The sequence below is a fragment of the Triturus cristatus genome, chromosome 1_2, assembly GCF_964204655.1.
Source record: "Triturus cristatus chromosome 1_2, aTriCri1.1, whole genome shotgun sequence".
Lineage (NCBI taxonomy): Eukaryota > Metazoa > Chordata > Amphibia > Caudata > Salamandridae > Triturus > Triturus cristatus.
In genome coordinates this window covers 654,644,529-654,666,152 of record NC_140580.1, presented here as the reverse complement: position 1 = coordinate 654,666,152, position 21,624 = coordinate 654,644,529, and the positions used below count along the sequence as shown (strand labels likewise).

Sequence of the window (21,624 nt, the reverse complement as noted above, 5' to 3'; positions counted from 1 at the left end):
CCCCTAATAACACTTAACAAGTTCCCTTCTAGATGTTGCTAGACAGTTCACAGCGTGATCGCTCCAAAGATTCATTTTGCCGATACTATTCAGCGTATCCCTAATTTAAAGTGAGAGGTCTAAGCACAATTTCCTCTGAGATTGGTCGAATGCCTAGGTCTAGACGAAGTGGGACAAGTGAGGTGCTAGAGGGGAGACTGACTAGCTGTCTGAGGAAATTGTTTTCAATTTTACCAATTTCTTTCATGGAACTATGCCGTCAGAGTTCGGCCACATACATACTGGCACCCAAGGCGTGCACTTTGTTGATCTTAACAGTGGGACTGATTCGTTTATGGAACAAGCTCCTGTGCACTTTAGCCAGACCCCAGATATTTGAGCTAATTTGAGGCTCGATTTGGCAATATGGGTCGACCAGCCCATATGTTCAGTGAGAGTTAGCCCCAGATATTGAAAAGTAGATACCCTGCAAGGGGGATACCATTCAGGCAGGGATTAGAGAGTGTGGAATGTGTACTAGATTAAAGGCCATAAATTTGGTCTGAGTGATATTAATTTCTAGCCCTCTCTCATTGCAAAATGAATTAAAACTATTGAGGATCTCCTGGAAACCCATTGGAGATTTTGAAAGAAGAAGGGTGTCATCCGTAAACATCAATGCCGGTAATTTGTTTGAAACAATCTTAGGGACATCATTATGGTCTACCCTGTTTAATAAATCTACCAGGCCACTGTTGTATAGACAAAATAAAGCCAGGGCCAAAATGCATCCCTGTCTTACATCCCTACTGACTGTGAATGGTGCAAAAAGCTCCCCATGTTTCCCAAATCTAACCTGGGCAAAATTTCACTCATGATGTCTCCTAATCATGTGACACAGATATAGAGAGACCCCAATATCAGTTAGTACTGTCCACACCTTGTCTCTAGGTACTAGGTCGAATGCTGACTTGAGATCCACAAATATTACATAGAGACTACCACCCTCCAGAATAACAGTTTTCCAATATAGGAGTTGCAACCTGAAAATGTGATCTATTATAGAGGTGCATCGTCTAAATCCTGCTTGGAGAGGGTTGTGGTCCTGTATTCATCCCTGGAGATGTACCAATAGTACCCGTGCAAAAACCTCCTACATTATGTCAATTAGACTAATAGGTCTGTAGTTGCCTGGTATCAGAACAGAACCCTTCTTAAGGATTGGTATGATTTCTGATCCTGCCCATGTTTTGGGGATCGGCATTCCCTCCATTATCCCACACAAATTGCCCACAAGTATGGACCCCAAATTGCCAGTTTTAGGAATTTTATCAATCCCAGGTGCCTTGGGGGGGAGCAATTTTGCTAATGTCACTGAGCACTTCGGACAAGGTTATCACTAGGTACTCCTTTGCTTTGCACGGGGCTAGTTCCCTACTTAAATGGCCAACATTAAGCCTCCTTGGTTCTTCGTCTGCCTCTGGTGTGACATACAGGGCCAGGTAATGCTTTATCCAAACTTCAGCCACAATGTTGGGTTCAAAACTAGCTCTACCCTCTCTACACCCAGCAGTTGCTTTATTCCAAAAGGCTTTAAGACTTTTGGACCTTAAGGCCCTGTGGAGAGAATCCCACTTTGCCTACTTCCAGGATTTTTTTGCCTAGGCAGTGATATCTCTGTAAATAGCCCGCTTGAGTTTAATGCATGTTCTATCCTTGGATTTTAAGGCTAATTTGGCTGCACAGCACCGCTGATTGAACCAAGAGTAGGCAATCTTTCTTTAACCTCTGATCTGTACTTCTGCACAAAATAGGTCCAATAATTTATTAGTGAGTGCAGCATGTACTTCGGCCACCCATGTGAGTGAGCAAATTGTGCCTTCCTCTGTAATGACTTTGCTCAGATCTAATAGAGAAATACCCATCGCTGCATACAAGGCAGCTATTAGGGCAGGAGATTTCTGCGTTGCCGGCCAGTGTATCCTTCGCATGTCAGTTGTCAATCTTGGCCTATCAACCATCTGAGTACTAGCTGACGACCAGCCCTCACTTCAGGTAGAGCAAGGTCCAGGGTCAGAATATTATGGTCACATTCATGCCTGGGCAGAACAGCAAAATCTACAACCAGTGGCCACATCCTAGTTTCTACAAGAATACAATCAATTAGCGATGGAGATTCTACCCGGTTGAACGCATGCATCCCTTGGTATCAGAATTTGTCCGCCCATTGCAAACCTGTACTGAGTGATTCAAAGTAAGGGCATTAATCTGGAGGGCCAACAGGGACCAAAGTTTGATGGGAGGTATGCTCAGTTCTGGATTGGCCCATAGCCTGTCCTTCTCACAGATGGTGTCACCAAAAATAGCATCTAGGGGTTACAATTGGCAGTTAAAATCGCCCTCTATAACCTGATAAACATTAGCCCAAAATGGAGGACAGAAAAGTGGCCGATTGCTCCACAACCAGAGATTTGTGACCAATTCTTATGGGTCTAGAATAAACACAAACCAACGCCACAACGACCTTAGGAGCAAAGGTACGTATGACACACAATATATAATTTGAAACAAGCTCAACCTTCTTGGCCATACAGCCCAAGTGGGTAGCCCCCCATTTGGTAGGCCCACCAGATGGTCTGCCCCTTCCCTCCCCCTGGTAGTAGCAGCCATTGTGAAGGCCAGAAAGCCCAGTCGCCGTGCTTCCTCCATGCACCATGTTTTCTGGAACTGACATAAATCATACTGGTCTATGAAAGACCCCCAGTCACTATAATCCAATTTATTCTTTAGGCCAGTGACATTCCAGGACACCACCTTATGAGATGTTTGAGCCTTCTGGTTTCCCGGAGTGACTATATTGGGCTCGACCCTTTGGGATGGCACCACTCTTTGAGGTGATGGAACTTTGTTCCCCCCGCCCCATCCCCGACAGAGAGCTCGTACTACCAGGGTCATCGACCCCAGGGATTGATCCCTCTTTATTATCGCTCCTATTTTCCAGAGTGGGCTCCAGAGAGGTGGGGACATACTGCAAGAGGCAGGACCGTGGGTGGGTCTGGGAACTATTCACTATCCCTTCTTCACAAGGATTTGAGCTGATGTGAGCCTCATATTGGTGTGTCATAATTTCCTGGATCATGCCCAGCCTGCCTCAATGCTTCCCCCGTAGAGGCTTTTGCTGATTCAGAATCAGAATGATCAAGAACTCAATCCACCCCCTCTAGAACCCCGAACCTGTTTACTACTGCAATTGAAAAGAGCAGGGGCCTAGGCATCTGGTGAACATATCTGCCCTGCATAAAAGTTAAATTCTGAGTGGCATGCACTATCTGTGGGGTTTTAGGTTTAAACCTATAATAACCGATAAAACCCCACTGAAAGAGAAATAGCCCTCACCAGTGAAAACATATACACACTGAAAAACACCTGCACAACCACAAACTAAATGCCATTCAAAGAAAAGAAAAAGAGAGTGAAAGAGTCTTTTTTTTCTTCCTGAAGGGGCCAATACAATGTAACTTTGTTATACAAGCTAGCAGTAAGAAAGACAGGGCTAACATTATTCTGCTTGAGTGTTGATGTTTAGGGATACCACTTAAAATATTGTTTCTTCTTCCTTTTGCTTTTTTCAGTTTTGTGGTCTTTGGTCTAAAGAAGCAGGGTTTAGAAGCATGTTTTAGGTCTTGTTTAATTATTTTATAAACTGTAGAGAATCAGGAAATATCAAAATCATATTTGATATTTTGGCTGCATTTGATTCTTTCACTGATACGTAAAATGGCTGGTTTCATAAAAATCTTTCCTAATATGTGTCATCACATTTACCCACAGAACATGGGTAAAAACCCCTAATACATCATCCCACAGTTTCTAGTGTGTCAGTATTGATAGGAGGTGAATTGCCAACGCTCAGGCTTTAAACATTCAATGCAAGGTATAGTGACAAGTATATGTAAAAAGTGCTATCACCAAGCATCTGGGATAGTGGTGAAAACATGACACCAGACTTTTGGAAAACATGGAACGCAGTGTCACTTGGAATGCTCTGCATAAAAGTTTCTTTCCAAGTTCAACAAAGATTGGAGTGATATTGTTTGTATTTGCAGTGATTCAGCTATGTATGTGAAAAGGTTGTGTGATGACCTGCCAAAATTGATACCTGAGCTGAAGTGATTCCCTGTAAGAGATCCTTGCCACTTGTTAGATGGTATGCTGAAAGCATCTTTACAATCTTCAGAGTTAACGAGGGATGCTATTGACTTTTTAGTTAATTCTGGTGCACTGTTTTCTTACGCACAGGAACTAAAACGCAAATATTTATCATTTTGTGCTTTGTGTGGCATCAAAGAAAGAGTCATCCCAACTGTGCCCCTTAGCTGATGGTACTCAGTCCAAGGGGCTATGAATGCTATATTATCCATGTGGCAACCATTTACAGAATTGTTGCTGAGTGATGATGCCAAAGGCAAGAAATGTGAGGATCTTTGGTTGCATATTGATAGTGATGTGATAGTGTCAGTGGCCAGAGTTAACAAATTGTGCACTGGCTGTTTTGGCGTTGCCCGTCCCAAGTGCCAATGTTGAGAGGGCCTTTTCACAGAAGTTTACATGGGAAAGAAAGAGCGAGCGCACATGACCAAAGACTCACTGAAGAAGTATTGTATGGTGCACTACAATAAGTCTAATTTGCAAAAATCTATTGGGACCTCATATAAACTATACTTACACTGCCTATATACCATGTGCTATCAGTGCAGAAAGCAAGCAATAATAAAAGCAAAACATTCCATAAACAACGGAAAAACACTTTTTTCGTTGTTTTTAGTGGCGCGAAAATGTGTAACCACTGATAACAACTGTTTTTTAAGGTATTGAAATCACTTGAAAACACTGAAAACCCCCACCAGAATTTACCAGAAATAGAAACTGAAAACAGGAAAGCCTAACTATCATTTGGTTCCCTCCATGGCGGCTTGTAGAAGTAGCCAAGTGGTAGAATCTTGATCGCTGTGCCCGGGACCTGTACCGAAATGTCACCTGCCAGAAGATTGTAAATCATCTTTGAGTTTCTAAAGTTAATAACTACACAATCCCCTTGCCTGTCTTTGAGTCTCTTTCCTATCCAACTGACCCTGTGAGTCATAAGGATGGCATTGGCCCTATCATAAGGAAAGTGCCTAAATCTCACTAGCCAATGCAGACATTTATTAGTTAGCTCTTCCTGGGTTTCTCTCTGGCTCTTTGTTAGCTCATGCCAAGAGAATGGAAGCTGGAAGAGGCGAAAAACGTGAACAAGTATTTCGGCTCCAATCCCGTAACACCAACAGGTCTTCCCCTGCAAAGCAAGAATCATCCAGATCCAAAGTTCAGTCCCATTATACAAGTCATCGGCGTCGCAGTACTAGCCGGATTGATAAACGACAGGAGCGCCAACATAAATGCTATCGATGTGGATATGACTTCCCTCAAACGGAGACCTGCCCTGCATTAGGCCAAAAATGCAGGAAGTGTGGCTGGGACAACCACTTTGAGAACGTCAGCGGAGCTCCTCGCAAAGACACCCACAGAGACAATTACAGACAATCCAGACAGTCTAACACTCGCCATCAAGCCAGAGCAGTGTGGGACTACAGAGATTCTTCCACTGGCTCTTCACAGTCCAGCCGTCAGTCTCATGGGACATATCAATCCCGTCAATCACAATCTCGTGAGTCGAGGTCGCTGTCACCAATATCGCAAGACAGTGATGAGTACGTCTGCATGCTTGCGGATCCAGACCGGTTGAAGAAATATCCGTGACTAGATCTTAAAATGGACATACACTTGGCCAAATATGTTCTGGATAGTGGAGCATCTCTCAACTATATCCCAGTTGCAGAATACAAGAGAATAAGTCCACGACCACAATTGCATAAAGCCAACGTGCGGGTGTACACTTGGATGTCAATGAAACCTCTTCCTTGTTTAGGACAATTCCCGACTAATCTCACGTACAAGGACAGAACTATTCCGGCCCACATTCATGTCATTGATGGTCCTGAAGCAGATTGTCTTCTTAGTTTGTCCACGGCGGAACGACTTCGACTCGTAGAAATTCTGTATAAAGTCGATGATGAACCTGACATAGTTCACAAGTTTCCGAAGTTATTCACCGGACTCGGAAAGATGGCTCATTGCCAAGTTCGATTGCATATAAATGAACGTGTGACTTCCATAGCACAACATCACAGGAAAATTCCATTTCACCTTCAACAGTCTGTGGAGGAGGAACTGCAGGATCTTCTCCAGGCTGACATCATTGAGAGAACGTCAGGACCCACTCCCTGGGTCTCTCCAGTGGTTGTTGTGCTAACAAAGGGCTCCCCTGGCAAAGTGCACCTCTGTGTAGATATGAGTGCACCCAACACCGCCATTGAAAGAAAAAGACACCCGGGGCCTCATATTAGAGACATGATTGCGTCACTCAATGGTGCGCAAATATTCTCCAAACTAGACCTTAACAAGGGCTATCACCCACAGAAGACCACTGTACAGCTTAAGAATTGCGATGCATATCTTGTAACATTAACCGCTAAGTCGAAAAGTATGTACTGACACGTGTTAAAAACTGAGGCAAAAAGAAAATGTAAGTTGCAGAGCTGTATAACATGACCAAGATTTCTCTAAGTTAAATAAACAGAGTTATAAAAAAACAAGGGCTATCACCAGCTGGAACTTCACGAAAAATCGAGATATATCACCACATTCTCGACTCATCAAGGCCTGTTCAGATACAAAAGACTCAGCTTTGGGGTCTCTTCCACCGCTGAGTTTTTTCAGGAGACCATCAGAAAGGTAATTCATTGTATTCCCAACACTCTAAACTACAGTGACGACATCCTAGTCTATGGAGCAACCATGCAAGAACACGACACAGCGCTGACCCGAGTCTGTCATGCTCTGTTGGAGGCCAATCTCACTTTAAATAAAGACAAATGCGAATTCCACAAATCCACATTAAAATTCTTCAGACACATCTTCTCAGGCGCCAGGATGAAACCAGATCCAGAAAAGATTGCCGCTCTGAATGACACCCCCAGGCCGCGAGACGTGGGGGATGTACATTTCTTCTTAGGCATGGCGAGCTACTGTGCACGCTATTTCAAGGACTATGCCACTATCAGTTACCCTCTGAGAAAGCTAACCAAACAAGGACGCCCATTTCAATGGACCACAAGATGTGATCAAGCCTTTCATGAAATCAAAGCTGCGGTTGAATCTGCCAACAATCTTGCATATTTCAATCCTAGAAGCAAAACTGAAATCACCGTGGATGCGAGTCCCGTAGGACTGGGAGCGATATTAGCTCAATATGACAGAGAGAGTGATTAACGGTACATTGTAGCATATGCCAGTCGGAGTCTCACGGACACAGAGAGAGCCTACTCCCAGCCTGAAAAGGAAAGCCTGGCGGTAGTCTGGGCCTGCGAACATTTTCACATCTTCATCTATGGGAAACACTTCACACTTATCACTGATCACCAGGCCCTGATAACCATCTTTGGAAATCCCCGAACCAAAATGCCACCATATATACTTATACTATCGTTCACAAGCCGGGAAAAGCTGCAAATCCTGCTGATTATATGTCCTGACATCCCAAGGCAACGTCCAAGTCCAATCCATCGTTAGCTGAGGAATACATCCATTTTGTAGTGGCTCAAGCTAAACCACCCGCAGTCCCTCTAGAGGCCATTCTTGACGCTACCAATGAAGATGCCACTCTACAAAATGTAAAACATTGTATTCAGACAAACAGTTGGAGGCATTTGGAAGAATCCGGACAGAGTGAACAGATTGACAGTCACGAACTGTCCTCTTTCAGACATGGGAAGGATGAACTGTCCATCACCTCAGATGGTCTTGTACTAAGGGACAAACGGATCATCATTCCGAAACAGTTGCGCCAAGGAGTCATCAACCTAGCGCATGAAGTGCACAGAGGTATTGTAGCCACGAAGAGACCGCTGCGGGAACGGGTCTGGTTCCCTATGCTGGATCAGATGGTAGAACTTACACTGAAAGACTGCCCACAGTGTCAGCTACTAAGTCGAGAGGATCCACCTGCGCTACTTCAAATGTCTGAACTGCCAGAGGGCGTTTGGCATCATGTCGCAGTGGACTTCTTTGGACCGCTACAATCTGGCAAGTATATCCTGGTCACAATGGACGAATACTCACGCTTCTCAATTGCGCACCTCATAACATCAACCAAAGCCGCCACCACTATACCGGTACTTGATGAGGTTTTCACAGCATGGGGCATACCGAAGGTAGTAAAAACAGATAATGGCCCACCATTCAATGGGCAAGACTTTGCTGAATTTGCCAAGCACCTCAATTTCAGACACAGGAAGATCACTCCATTGTGGCCCCAGGCCAATGGAATGGTGGAAAGATTTATGGCCACTCTAAAGAAGACCATCCAGCAGGCAGAACTTTCAAAGTGGGATATGCAAATGGCTCTAAATGAAGTATTACGTGCATATCGAACCACACAGCATACTACCACAGGCAAATGTCCGGCAACATTAATGTTGGGTCGCACTGTGCGCACCAGAATACCAACTTGGGAAGATGCAGCTAGTGGTTTGTCTCAAGACTCTGAACACGAAGAATTAGCAGTCACAGACAAACTGAAAAAGGAGAAGATGAAGGAATATGCAGACCGACGGAGAAAAGCTGCACAGCCCTCCATCCATGAGGGAGACTAGGTATTGGTGCGACAAGAACAACAGAGAAATGCAGACTGTCGATATCATGCATGCCCACTGCTGATGACAAAACAAAAAGGGACCATGATTACAGCTGCGTCGGAGGACAAGAGGATCACAAGGAATGTGACGCATTTTCAGAAATGCACGCCCAATGTCCGAGAAGCGTTGACTGCACCCCACAGTGTGGCAACAGGAGATACACCTGAGTCAGTAAGTGATCATCGACCTTTCACGTCTCAAGACGAAAGGGAACGGGCGGCTCAAGAGGCCCATCTCCGGCCGCAACGAACTTATCGAAGACCAGTTCGCCTGATTGAAGAATTGTAACTATGTTATTTTCTATTATCGTTTAATCTGGCATGCACGGACACATCTAAGATAGTTAAAATTGTTTAAGAAGGGGGAAGATGTAATGTTGTGAAATGTGCTGGGCGCTAGGACCGGCACATGAGGCCAGGGCTGGACTGGGAACCAAAACCGGCCCTGGCAAAGTGCTCGGCCGTCCCCCTCGGGGGTTGGGGATGCGGCCGAGCTCTTTGCCAGGGTCGGTTTTCGGCCGATTTTGTTACAGGGCCGATTTTGCAGCATAGCTGCAAAAACGGCCCTGTAACAAAAACGGCCCCTAGGGGCCCAAAACCGGCCCCCACCCGTGCGGCCGACCGGGGGATGGCCCGGTGCCCGCTACGGCCAGTCCGGCCCAGCATGAGGCTAAGAGGTGGGAGGAGAGCTGGGTGGCGGAAGAGGAGGAGCGAGAGATAGATAGGAGAGCAGTGCAGGAACAGAAACGTAGTGGGTGCACAAGAATAAAGTTCCCATTGTTAAGAATAGTGTCTGTGTCATTTGTACTGGTGCAGCGACACTACAAGGAGTACACAAGGCAGGTTTTGAGACGAGTAGACAATGGCATTTGCCTATTGACGTGAATGGCCTTTCATGGTGCGCCCCCTTCACCACATGGGAGTGCTGGCGTGTCTGAATCCCCTCATCTCTTAGGCTCAGAAATGGAAAGTCTGTAGGAAGCTCCCCTCCAGACCTCGCCTCCCTCTTCCCAAGGACCAGTGAGTTTGTGGTGGGTAGTGATGGGCAGTCACAAGTCTCCTATAAACTCAAGCAATGCCATGGCCAGTCAGCACGTTTTTCATTAGCAGAGCTCTGGGTGTTTTTTTAACCCCCTCCATCATCCTCAAATTTTCCGGGAACTCATCTAGAACACAATAAAAAATCAAATTGGGGGCAGGGTTTATTGAGGTCGGGTACACAGCCCATGGTAGAATTTATTCTGAGTCCCCTTATGGCGGTGCGGCCTACAGCCTGCACTTCACAGGCCGCGCACGTGAGGACAGCAGATTTCTGACAGCAAAAGTGCTTTTATCTCCTTTTTAATGTGCTTGTAAAACACTGGACGGGCTTATCGCCAACATCTTAAACAGGGTTGTTTGCCCTACAATTATCTGCGGCGCGGATCTAGCGCCGTGATTGAGGGGACGGCGAGGGCCTTGGCTGCGGCGCAGCGCGCGCTGTGATAAGGGCGCGAAAAGGAGAAATTAACAGTGGGCGCTTTTCATCTGTCATGCTGGATTGAGGTCATTTTAATATTTCATTGATGGGGCCGCACGTCCTCGGATTACTTGTGAGTAGAAGGGTGCGCTCAACACGTCCACCACCCAAGGCTGGATGGAGTCTGTGCTTTATTTTTAAAAGAGAGAATGCCATGCCCACAGCTCTGCTCAGAAGACTTCTGCAGGTGCAATTAATTACATGTTGGGACGGCCTTTTCCAAGGCTGTGTAGTCCTGAATCCTCTTTAATCCACCACCAGACACTCTCGGTCTCTTTATCTTACTCTCGCAGGATCCTGTTTTCCCCCATTGTGGTGGGATTTCCGCTTTATTTTCCTTCCGGGCAATTGTCTGATGCAGAAAAATAAATGCTGGTCACCAAAAAATGAGCCCAGGCGGCCCCCACTGGCAACCACCGGCATACATCAAGCACTGCTGGGGCTTAGCAGGCAAGTTGGGCTACATTAAACATCTTTTATTTTAGCGCCAAGAGTTCCAAGGGATAACATCTGCTTTACAAATATGTAATATGTTATGTTATATGTTATGTTATTTATTTTATATGTTATGTTGGGCTGTGCTCTTATGTTATGCTATGCTATGTTGTGTCAGGGGTCCAGGGCTTGTTTGCTTAGCCAGTCACGGTTTATGAACATTCAGCCCTTCTTCAGAATGGCCGCTGTTACATGCCAGATACTGGAAGGGCTTGTAGACCTATTTCACAGGCCCTGACCTGAACTCTACTGCAGGATTTTATACGGCATCTGCCTGACACTGAAATGTTCAAATTCAACAGTTCTTTGCAGTTCCTGCTACCTTAATCTAAGACAATTGGAGCAACTCTCTGAAGAGAATTATGTTCGGGGCTGGACTGGCTATAGCAGGCACTGGGCATTTTCCCGGTGGGCCAGAAGGGTGGGGACCGGTTATGGACAGATGGGGCTGTTTTTGTCACTGGGAGCCAGTTTTGCAGCAGTGCTGAATATCGTACCCCTGTAACAAAAACAGCAGCAGTGTTCCCTACCAGCCACTCCCCACATCCCCACCCCCCGGCCGGTCGGACCAGGGGGGTCGGACCAGGGCTGCTTTGCAGTCTAAGTCAGGCCCTGATTATGTTTCGAAGCAGCATTTTTTTCTAACTTTGCCATGCACTTCTGCCTGCGTCAGCAAATGGCTTCCTTTGTGTCTCAGTCTTCCCTAAATGATTGCACAGACTGGAATTATTATACAAAGTTGACAAAGATGTTTGCATGTGGCTTTTAATGTTTTGGTTGGGAATTTAGCACCCCGATTTGCGCTGTTCGCAACAAAAAGAGGGCAAATATCCACACAGTTTCATAATCACAAATAAAGCTATTTTAAGTACAATTCATGGAAAATGGCATGTCCATTTCTGCTGCCAACTTGGGCTGGAGAGGAAGTATTGCCAGTTGGCATGGCAAAACGATCCGCCTGGTTTATATATTGTCTGACAGGGTGAAAACTTCATCAGGGCAATGAAATATATTGCTCTGTCCCCACCTGCCAAATGTAGAATTGACCGCCAAGCCAGTGGCCATTTTTAAAGCATTGGCAAGAACTGCTGTCACCAGAGTTTCTATCATTACTTTTTAAAGTTTGACGGACGGCTCCCTGAACATGACGGAGCCATCCGTGAAACTTATTTGTTGTTTATTTTCAAAAAGAAAATCCCAAAGCAGGATTTTCTTTTAGAAAATAAAACAAAAAGTGCCTCCCTAGCCATGGGAGTTATTGCCCATGGCGAGAGAGGCATTTTTAGTTTTTAACTGCCCCTTACCGCCTGGCGGTGACAGATGGTAAAAAACAGCTTCCTTGTGATCGAATATCCTTACAGGCAAGATATAATTCCTGCCTAATGTCAGGACAGAGATGTATGAAAAATGGGAAACGCTGAAAAACTGGGGTTAGGCCGAGAATCTAGATCTGCTCAAACTTTGCATGCGTAATAAAAAATGTGCCACACCTAATTTTCATTTGTCTCTGAATTATTTCAAATGATGTTATTATTTTAAAAAAAAGCAGATTTGCAAATTTTGAGATAATTCAATTTTCGTGAGGGCATGCACGTGCTCTGAACATGTAAGATTCATGGCGCCTCAGTAGCCCTTATATCATCGCTTTTTAGTCCAAAGGCTGTCTGCACTCACTCACATCTGGGAAAGGACAAAAATATGCAAAGCCCAGGAACTGGTGGTGGCCCACGAGATTAACCTGATCAGATGCTCTTTGAGGAGCTTTTACATGTCATTATGGGTGTATTATGTATGGAGCGAGAGCTTAAAGGGCTGACATCTCAAAGAAATGGTCAAGAGGTAAGTATTGACTTATTCTGTGCTCATATTTTAATAAGAGCTTCAAGTTTCAGTGCTCTGAAGCAGTTGAGCTGACATGAAGAGCTTTGCAAAACTCCTAATATAAAAATTAATAAACAAGCACACACATAAATAAAAGTACTTGATTGTAAGATTCCACATTACTCAAAAATAGCAGAAGAGGAAGGAATTTCTGGTGTGAATCATCACTGCATGGAGAGAATTTGCCGCAAACTAAGACTTCTGTACCTCCCAAGGCAACTCTGGCACCTAAATAACATACAATCCCACAGACGCAAAGGCCAGAGACACTTGTAGAGACTTGGCAAAGACAGAGCAGTGTAGAAGCTGAGGTGATAGTTCTCCTCTGATAAGGTTAATCTTAACTATGTAGATAATGCACAGGTAGAAACAAATGAAGAAACTAATTAAAAATATCTTACTGAAAATGAAGAACACCCACTGAATGCCCCCCAGCAACTATGTCAACTCATGCCCATAATAATCCAGAAAAACAGCAAGCTCAGAACTGAATACCTTGAAAGCAACCTAGGCAATCATGGAACACTAAGCGAAACCTAAAATTTGCAAAATTGCATGGTGAATGCCATTGATGACAATACTTAAGAGCTGTAGGCAGTGCACATAATATCACTGAAGTATTGCCAAATAAATAAGCAGAGAGCGTGCACGCCTATTTTTTTATTTATTTTTTATTTCAAAGTATTTTCTTGATTTTTAATTAACAGATACATTAGCATTTCTGTCTCGGGGTTAGGCACGCCTATTTATTTTATACTGAAAATATAGTTTGTGTACATGGACTTCACACAGCAATGACTTCCTGCTGTAACAACCAATCAACATCCTTCATTAATGTTGTCAGCACTATCCCTCAGTGAGGCATTGTCCGGTGCTGGGATGCCAAGTTGAGGCACGAGAATATTGTACTCAATATATTGTCTGATATAAATTGTGTGCCTTAAATATCATTTACAAACATTTGCCAGATTTGAAATATTAATAGAAAATCTATACCCAATTGAATGATATTTTTATAAAAGATATCTTCTGTCAAGCACAGCTAATTACGATTACTTTGTTTAGCAAAATCAATTGAGGTTAGGCCAAATTCTACAGGAAAGATTTATAACGCTGGCCTCACAGCCAATTTCTGGCCGGTCGCATATCCTTCATAATTTGGACAATGCTGCAATTGTTTGTAATAAACGCATCAATTGATAACACTGGGATTGTTGGCATAACAATTGTTGGCATAGCAATGTGTGATGAACAAATCTACATTGCAAATCATTCGCACATTTAGTAAACCAGCTAGCGTGTTCTCGAAAATTTGCATGGGCGATTACATTTTTTGGTGGGGTGCTGGAAGGGATAATGGCAGGTAATCAATGCAGCATACCCCATTTGAAAAAAGGTGGCAAAAATAGAAAGCAACCTTTGATTTATTTCCACTGTCTGCTTGGGAATAAGATCTAGGATCCAGAATCAGCGAGCGTACCATTGAGCACTCGTGCAACAATGCCGCAAATGGTCGCGTGCGAAATATGACGTGGAATTGTCCCCATTCATTGAAATGAGCCATAAACGAAGCCCTGAAATGTGTTTCCTTGAGGCAGAAACAGCTGAACATATGTTCCTACATGGATACAGCTTAAACTTTATGTGAATCAAATAATCTAAGAAGCTTTGCTCATCTAGATGATGCTCTTCCATTACTTGTTCAAGATGTGCATGTCTATTTTATTTAAATAGTTATATGTATCATGTACAAACCCCATGTGTTTCAGAGTGCTTTAAAATAGATGAATATTAATAAAATAAGTAAGAAAATACAATATATCATAACACATCTTTAGAGAACATAAGGCAGCACGGGGCAGAGTGACGGATTGTTGTTCCTAGATGCTGGATTTGTTGACGAGGATTGTTTGAGAGCTTATTTTTTGAGAAAACGATTAAAACAAGCAGTTTCCAGCTGACGTGACGCGAACGTGGTGACGTCACGCACCCTGATTCTCCGCAGATGCTGCCGCTGAACTGCCCTTCTGCCCCTTGGTTCGGCGCCTGATTTCCTACTCCACCTTGCCCTGCCGGTGTTCTTTGCATGGCCAGCACAATCGAAGTGGCGTGAGGCTTCCTCGGGATACCACCGAGACCACTGCCATCACCCCGTGGAAGCAGGAACACCGGGTTGCCGGGAGTTAGCTGCTCCGGGTCCTGTAAGCCCCGTGCTTCTGAGGGTTGCGAGGCTCCTGGGGGTGACGCCGGAAGTGAGCAGAAGAAGAGAAGCAGTAGCCGGGAGCAAAAAGCTAGAGGCCTCAAGGAACATTTTTGCCCAGGAAGTTCAGACCCTGCTGACCCCCTTGCACGCAGGGAAGCGGCCTGGGTATGTGTGCTGTGGCTGGTGTGGAATCCCCGTTTCCTTCTCTCTGCACGGAGGTAGGGGCGGCCCCAAACTATGTTCCCCCCCTCTTATGGGTTGTGGTCTGCACGCTCAGCTCTCATCGTGTATGCGGTGGGAGGTGAACGGTGTTCCTGCATCAGGGGTGCATTATGGAACAGGTGGCCAAGTTTGGAATGGGCAGTGAGGGTGCTCAGCCAGGCTTGGCTGCAGGTCGCTCTGCCGTGTGTGGGGGTCGGTATTGGGATTTCGCTGGGCTGGTCGGCTGGTGGCCTGGGTGCGGTTTGTGGGCTGGATTTTGGCCTTACACAGGTGTGTTGTTGGGTTCTTGGCCATCTGACACAGGCAAAGTGGAGTCCAGGAGTTCTAGAGAGTTGGAGGCCGTGGAGTGCTGGCCCCCAATAGCAGGAGTGTGCCTAAGGATACTGTGAGCGAGTCTCTGCATCAGTCATCTGTTGGGTATAGGGATGAGTGAACCTTCTTTTCCTCTTCAGACTTCCATGGCTGGCCCTGCTTATGTTGGACCCAGTACCTTGGCCTGCAGGGCTGATGCCACGAGGAAAGAGAAGGCTTGGGCTTTCTTTGACCTATATCTTGTGCTGCAGCACACACCTATGGTAAAAGATCACCGCAGAAATTGAGGTCAGGCCGTGCTCTAACCTCTAGACTATGTCAGAAGACCGAAGCGAACCAGTTGAGGAATCATGCCCCCCCATCTAGCCATACCTAAAGGGGTTGGGAAAAATACCTGCGTTCTTTCAGAAATTATCTGAGGACAAATCCCACGCTGGATAAGTCATACATTATTCCACTTTGGTGGCGGCTAGTGAGGGAGTCAACCCCCCCTATGCTCAAGGCGGTAGAGTAACGGATGGCTCTTACCCCATCTCCCTCTCAAATACAAGGGGCACCTCTGGCCGGGGCAGTGTTCTCTCACCCCGGGGAGTGTTTCTCCTGGTGTGCATCTCCCAGGGGGGAAGCTACTGAGGCCTCACCTGTCCTCTTGGCCTCTCAGCCTTCACTAAGTTTGGCTTATACTCTACCTAATATTTCACCATTCAAACCGACGTCCCTGGTGGGGGAGGGGCGGGTGGGAACTCCTTCCACAACTCCAATGCAGCGGAAACAATCTATGGCTTTGAAATCGAGCACTCCTAGCCTTACAACATTGGGTCATGCTAATCTATCTGTATCTCCAGATTTAATATTGAATCCCAAGTGAACATCCCAGCAGATTATGTTTCCTTCTCCAGATCTTTGCAGAGTCTTGAATGTATTCTGCCATTTAGTCTGTCTCTACTAGGAAATAATATGGACAGTTCAGATGGCATTTTAGATATCCTATCGGTAATACTGAATAATCTGCCAACCAATGGGAACAGAGAAGAGTATCAGAGTGCCGCAAACAGCCTTGTGGCTTGTACTGCGGATATAAGTAATAAGGTGGGTGATCCTTGGATCAGGCTTCTTAGACAATATAAAAGATGTGGTCAATCCTTGGTCCTAGGTTATATGTCAGCCCTTTTTGGGGGAAAGGACGTTCAGGCTCGGACCATGAGGGCTCAAATATTGAGTCTGTCACCACTGGTCTTGCTCTGGCCCTAGAGGTATCCTGCAAAGTCTTTCTGATCTTTAACAAAGTCACGAGGTCCACCCCTGATGCTACAACCCAGGAGTCAGGCCAGCAGCATGGAAAGGGGTTAAGTAACAACAACAACAACTAAAAAGTAGGCAAAAGGGAAAGTACAGAGAATAACTATGAAAAGAACAAGAAGGTTACATTTCAGGATGTGGGAACATCATCTGAGACCGTGGTGCCACCTGACCCAGCCACTATTTCCCAAGGCCCAGAAACCCCTGGTGCTGCCACAGTGCCAGCCGAGCACGTGGGGTCGGACATTAGGGTAGGGCTGACACCCACTCAGGCTGATCCTTGATACTAACAGTAAGGGTTTATTGTTTATTGTTTAGCTAGTTAAAACCATAACAAAATGGACAGAATACAACAGTACAATTTCTTGATTAAAAGAGACGTTGGTTGACATCACAAAATGGACAGGATGCAACAATATAATTTCTTAACCCCTTTGTTGCGCCCGTTGGCCAACGGCCATCGCGAGCACTACCTCGGTAGTGCTACGCACGTCCGTTGGCCGACGTGGCCCTGGCCACTTAATGGAACGCCCGCACCACGGCGGAATTACCGTCGCGGTAAACGGCTTAATTAAAAAGAGAGGTTGGATGACAATACAACAGGCCATTAGATCCTAATATGGATATGGTCTGCACTCACGTTGTTTAAAACTCACTCCAGCTGATCATGCTGTACCCGTGGCTTCTAATGTGGAGAAGGTCCACTTACAGGCTATGGAAGCGTCCCTGAATCTCCCTACCTGGTTGTCCCCCCGAGAATCTGCTCCAACAGAAACAAGCATGTAAATGCTAAGTTATAGTGATATAACTGATGTGAGTGAGCAAGAGAGGCAGTCTGCAGCACCTAGTGGAAGTTGACTATTGTGGTCTAATTCAACCCTGTTTGAGGTAGGTCTGTGAGGAGATGGGCTTGGAAGCTTCGGTTGGGCCTGGTTCCATCCTTCATTAAATGGGTAGTTTCTAACCGGGTGGGAAAGGACAGGGACTCTTGCCCCTTTTATAATCTTGTTGTATTATCACTCTCCCATAATATTGTTTTTGTGCCTCTTTTACTAACCTGAGAAACGGCCTGCTCTTGCTTGTTTTTAGAGAGCTGCAAGTCCGTCGAACCAGCCACTTAAAAAATAATTTTGCACTGTAATAATATAGCGGTTTGTCTTGCCTTTGGCAAACGTTTTGTCCGTTGTAGCCAGAGAGCTTCCCTGTTCCCTCGCTTAATAATGTGACTTGTTTTTTGCATACTAGTGTGGACCGGGGGTGGGGGGGGGGGGTGTAGTTACTTTTACTCTGCTAGTATTCCTCCTTTTATTTCTAAGAATGTGTATTTTCATGCAGTGTTGCACTTTTTTTTATGGTGTTTCCTCATTCCAGGTCAGTAGATAATTCCCCCCTCATGAATCCTTTTTAATAAGCGTGAATTTTAATGTATTTCTGTACAGTTTAACACATTGTTTAAATTTGCTTTGTCAAGTCACTATTCTCTCTGCTGCTTTCATTGCCCAGTATATTATTTTCCTGGAACATTTATGTCTGGGGCTGGAGTGGGCTGTGTTGCAAAAGTTGTTTTATACCTACATTCGGGGCAGAGCTTTGCATTGTATCTATTTTAGCATGTTTTGGGTCTATGTACTGCATTTATTCTAACATATGTTACGTGTGCGTATTTTTTTCGGATTTTTGCCCTTTCCTATGACCTTTGAACCGGAGGGACCCAGTAGCATTTGAATAACACCTGTTTTTTTGCAGATCTAATGAATTTTGGAGAATATTAATTTCTGTTTTTAATCCTGATGAATTTTTGTCTTTGTAGGGTTTGTATTGCCTAATTGGCATTAGAGAAAACTAATAAAATACTTGAACTAGATCAAAACATAGTTGTCTTGGAAATTTTTTGAAGGCTTCACATGATAGCGCTTATTGCAGATTTCCAAGGTGCTGTCTCATATTGAGTAAAATATTTTTTTTCCTTGAACTTTAGTGGTTCGATGACCATAGATTCACCACTTTGCTGGGAGTGGCTACCTCCTGAGCAGCAAGTGAGTTTTTGTTCAATTTATTTTGAGCTAACCAGGTTGCATGTGTGGGTTATGCAGGCGATTTTCAGGATGTGTCTCACTTCTGTGGAAACAAGTAAAGAGTTGTAAAATGTGATGTGACGTGTTAAAAATGATTCGCTCCTGTCACAAGCTTTGTTGTTGTGTACAGTTGTGTCTTTAGAGTAGCTAGGTGTAGTGTTGGAATGCCAGCCAACAGGGCATTTTAAAAATCAAGTCTTGATAAAACCAGATATTACCGCATAGATTTGCGGTCCCATGGATCCTACTGTGTGGTCTTCTGTGGGATTTCTTGTAAAATTTCAGCTATTAAGGAGTGTTTTTAATTTTTGGAATTATTTGTGCTTAACGGTTCATGCTTCACCTAGTGTGAAACCAAGTGACTGTACATTTTCTGGTCTTAGATTTGCAGTCTAGTATGTTAAGGGACACATGTTTGTGTCAGGTTTGATCTCTGTGGTGTGGAGCGGAATATGACTTTGTTCCTTTGAGGGTGCAGAGTAAGGTGATGTAAGCCATCTAGAACTGGGTATTTACTAATGTTTAGCCCAAAATGAATAAGTCTTCAGAGTTGGTGATTTATACGTAAAAGTGTGTATCATTGCCCTAAAGATGGTAAGATATGCCTGATTGTTTCACCATAGTGGTGAGAGGTTCAACATTTAAATAAAGGGACTTAGTGATGCAATTGAGCCTTTGTGGTATGCCCTGTCCTAGGGGTGCGGGATCTTAGATATTCACGCTGAGCTTTATTTGTTGGAAACAGTTATGGAGGTAAGTGGTAAATCTGCTCAGGATGACCCCTTTTCTACCACTCTTTCACTTTGTATATTTAGAACTTTTTTGTGGTGATTGATATGCCAAATGTTGCAAATAATGCAAGCAGGGTGAGAAGGCACCATTTTCCATTGTCGATAAGACGTAGTGCATTTTATGGTGATTTATAAAATTGCTGGGTCTGTGCAACAGCCTACCTGAATCCTGACTGAAGAGTATCTACAGGTTGTGTGAGATCAAATAATTTAGGGGCATATTATCAAGCCAGGCGATAAAATTATCACCGCTTTAACGGCAGAAACCGCCGCTAAAACGGCGATAATGGGCTTGATAATATGCTCTATGGAATTCCAATTGAAGCCCATGTTAGACGTCCTTCACATTTAACATGAGCTTCAATTGGAATTCCATAGAGCATATTATCAAGCCCATTATCGCCCTTTTAGCGGTAGTTTTCTGCCGCTAAAGCGGCGATAATTTTATCGCCTGTCTTGATAATATGCCCCATAGTGAGTAGCTACATACCTTTGAGAATCTTGAAGGGAAATAGAAGTTAGTTTGTGGACAGAAATTATTTAGTTTCTGGAATCATTCCCTACTTTTTTATAAGCAAGGAGATCAATCATATTCTGATTCTTTGCCTTGAGGCATGGGTGAATTATTCACACTCAGTGGCGTAGCTAGGGGGGGGCGGTGGGGGCGGTCCGCCCCAGGCGGCACTATTTTGTGGGCGGCGGCCAGTTTTGGCTATTTCCTGCAAAAAAAATGCTTTCATTTGCACGAGTACCATTTCCGAAATCTGCCCATGTGGTAGAGATTTATAGAGACGAGGCAAACCCATTTCTCACCTAACGGTGCATCAAAAATTGCCTCGTTCCAAACCTGGAGGAAGGGGCGAGACCTCCGCTCTACGTCTGACTGGTGAAGCGTGCGTGTTTGACGCTGCGTCGCCCTGTGGAAGAAAGGATGATATTCAGACGTAGAAATACTGCCCTCAGCATGCCGGGTGGCGAGGTACATCCGTTCTGCCATTCATCGCATGTAATCATGCATTTGTTCAGGGAATGAGACCTTACACCCGCCATCACCTGCTCTAACAGTACGTCAATGTGAGAGACTCACTTTGTTTTCTTCTAACGCTGGTTCCCGCCATAGCGCCTTTTGCCTCTCAGCTTTAATTTTATTTTATTGTTTCCGCATATTTATATAGCGTTAACTCGACCCGAAGGTATTGGTGCGCTTTACATAGCACCGTATTTACATTATACATTCAGGCACGGGGAGATTAAATGATTTGCCCATAATCACAGGATGTGGACGTGACCTCGAGGCTCGAACCCTGGTTTCCTGCACCAGAGGCGGCAGCGCAGCCTACGGACAGTACAGGTGTTTAATCGAGCACTGCATGTCGCGCTGAACACCATGCATCATCTCAGAGGATGTGTGATGGGGAAAGAAGCAAGGTAAACTCGTGAAGGATTTCTATCATATTACTAAATTGACAAGAGTACTTGGCCAAATAATGAAACGTAGACAACATTGAGAGAGGTAGAATCAATGCATTATTTAACTCGTTTTTGTTGATTTGGTAGAATATAATTAATTAATTTATGCATACGTTTTGTAAAGTGCAGATGCACCCACAACATGCTTCAAAGTGCTCGTGGAGACTGCGGAGTAAAAATAGGAGAAACATTAGAAATAGAACTTTGGCTCATTGAAGTGTCAGGGTTTTTTGAATAGGTGGGTTGTCCGATGTTTGCACAATATCCTGAAGCTAACCCCACACGTAGGAGCTTGGACAATAGGTTCTCAAGGTGGTTATACAAAATGGGGGACTTTCTAACAGCTGTTTGCATCAGTGACAAAGGTCGTTGGCAGGACAATGTTAGGCCTCTGGTTGGATTGTAAGGGAGGCATAGTGTAGAAAGGTTGTCAGGCTAATTCTTATGGTATTTCCTATGAACCAGACAGAGTTTTTAATCCAGTCCTTCATTCGACTGGCAACCAGTGAAGTGGTATCAATGCAGGCAACACTTTGATCCTACAAGCGAGACATGCTTCCAAAAGCAGCCAGACAGCAAAGTTT

The 21,624-nt window shown here is 44.7% G+C and overlaps 1 protein-coding gene across 3 annotated transcripts in view; it reads left to right on the top strand.

The window, feature by feature from the left end:
* IGSF21 (immunoglobin superfamily member 21) overlaps positions 1–21,624 on the top strand; it is a 1,330,939-nt gene that overhangs the window by 341,943 nt on the left and 967,372 nt on the right. Inside the window, exon 1 of one of the 3 annotated variants that reach the window (XM_085608171.1) lies at positions 14,633–15,089. The exons of 1 other annotated variant lie outside the window; for it this stretch is intronic. The gene's annotated coding sequence lies outside the window, so the exon portion shown is untranslated. Of the gene's footprint in view, positions 1–14,632; positions 15,090–21,624 lie in introns of those variants that run through there. One more of the 3 variants, XM_085608177.1, reaches the window with a different exon arrangement.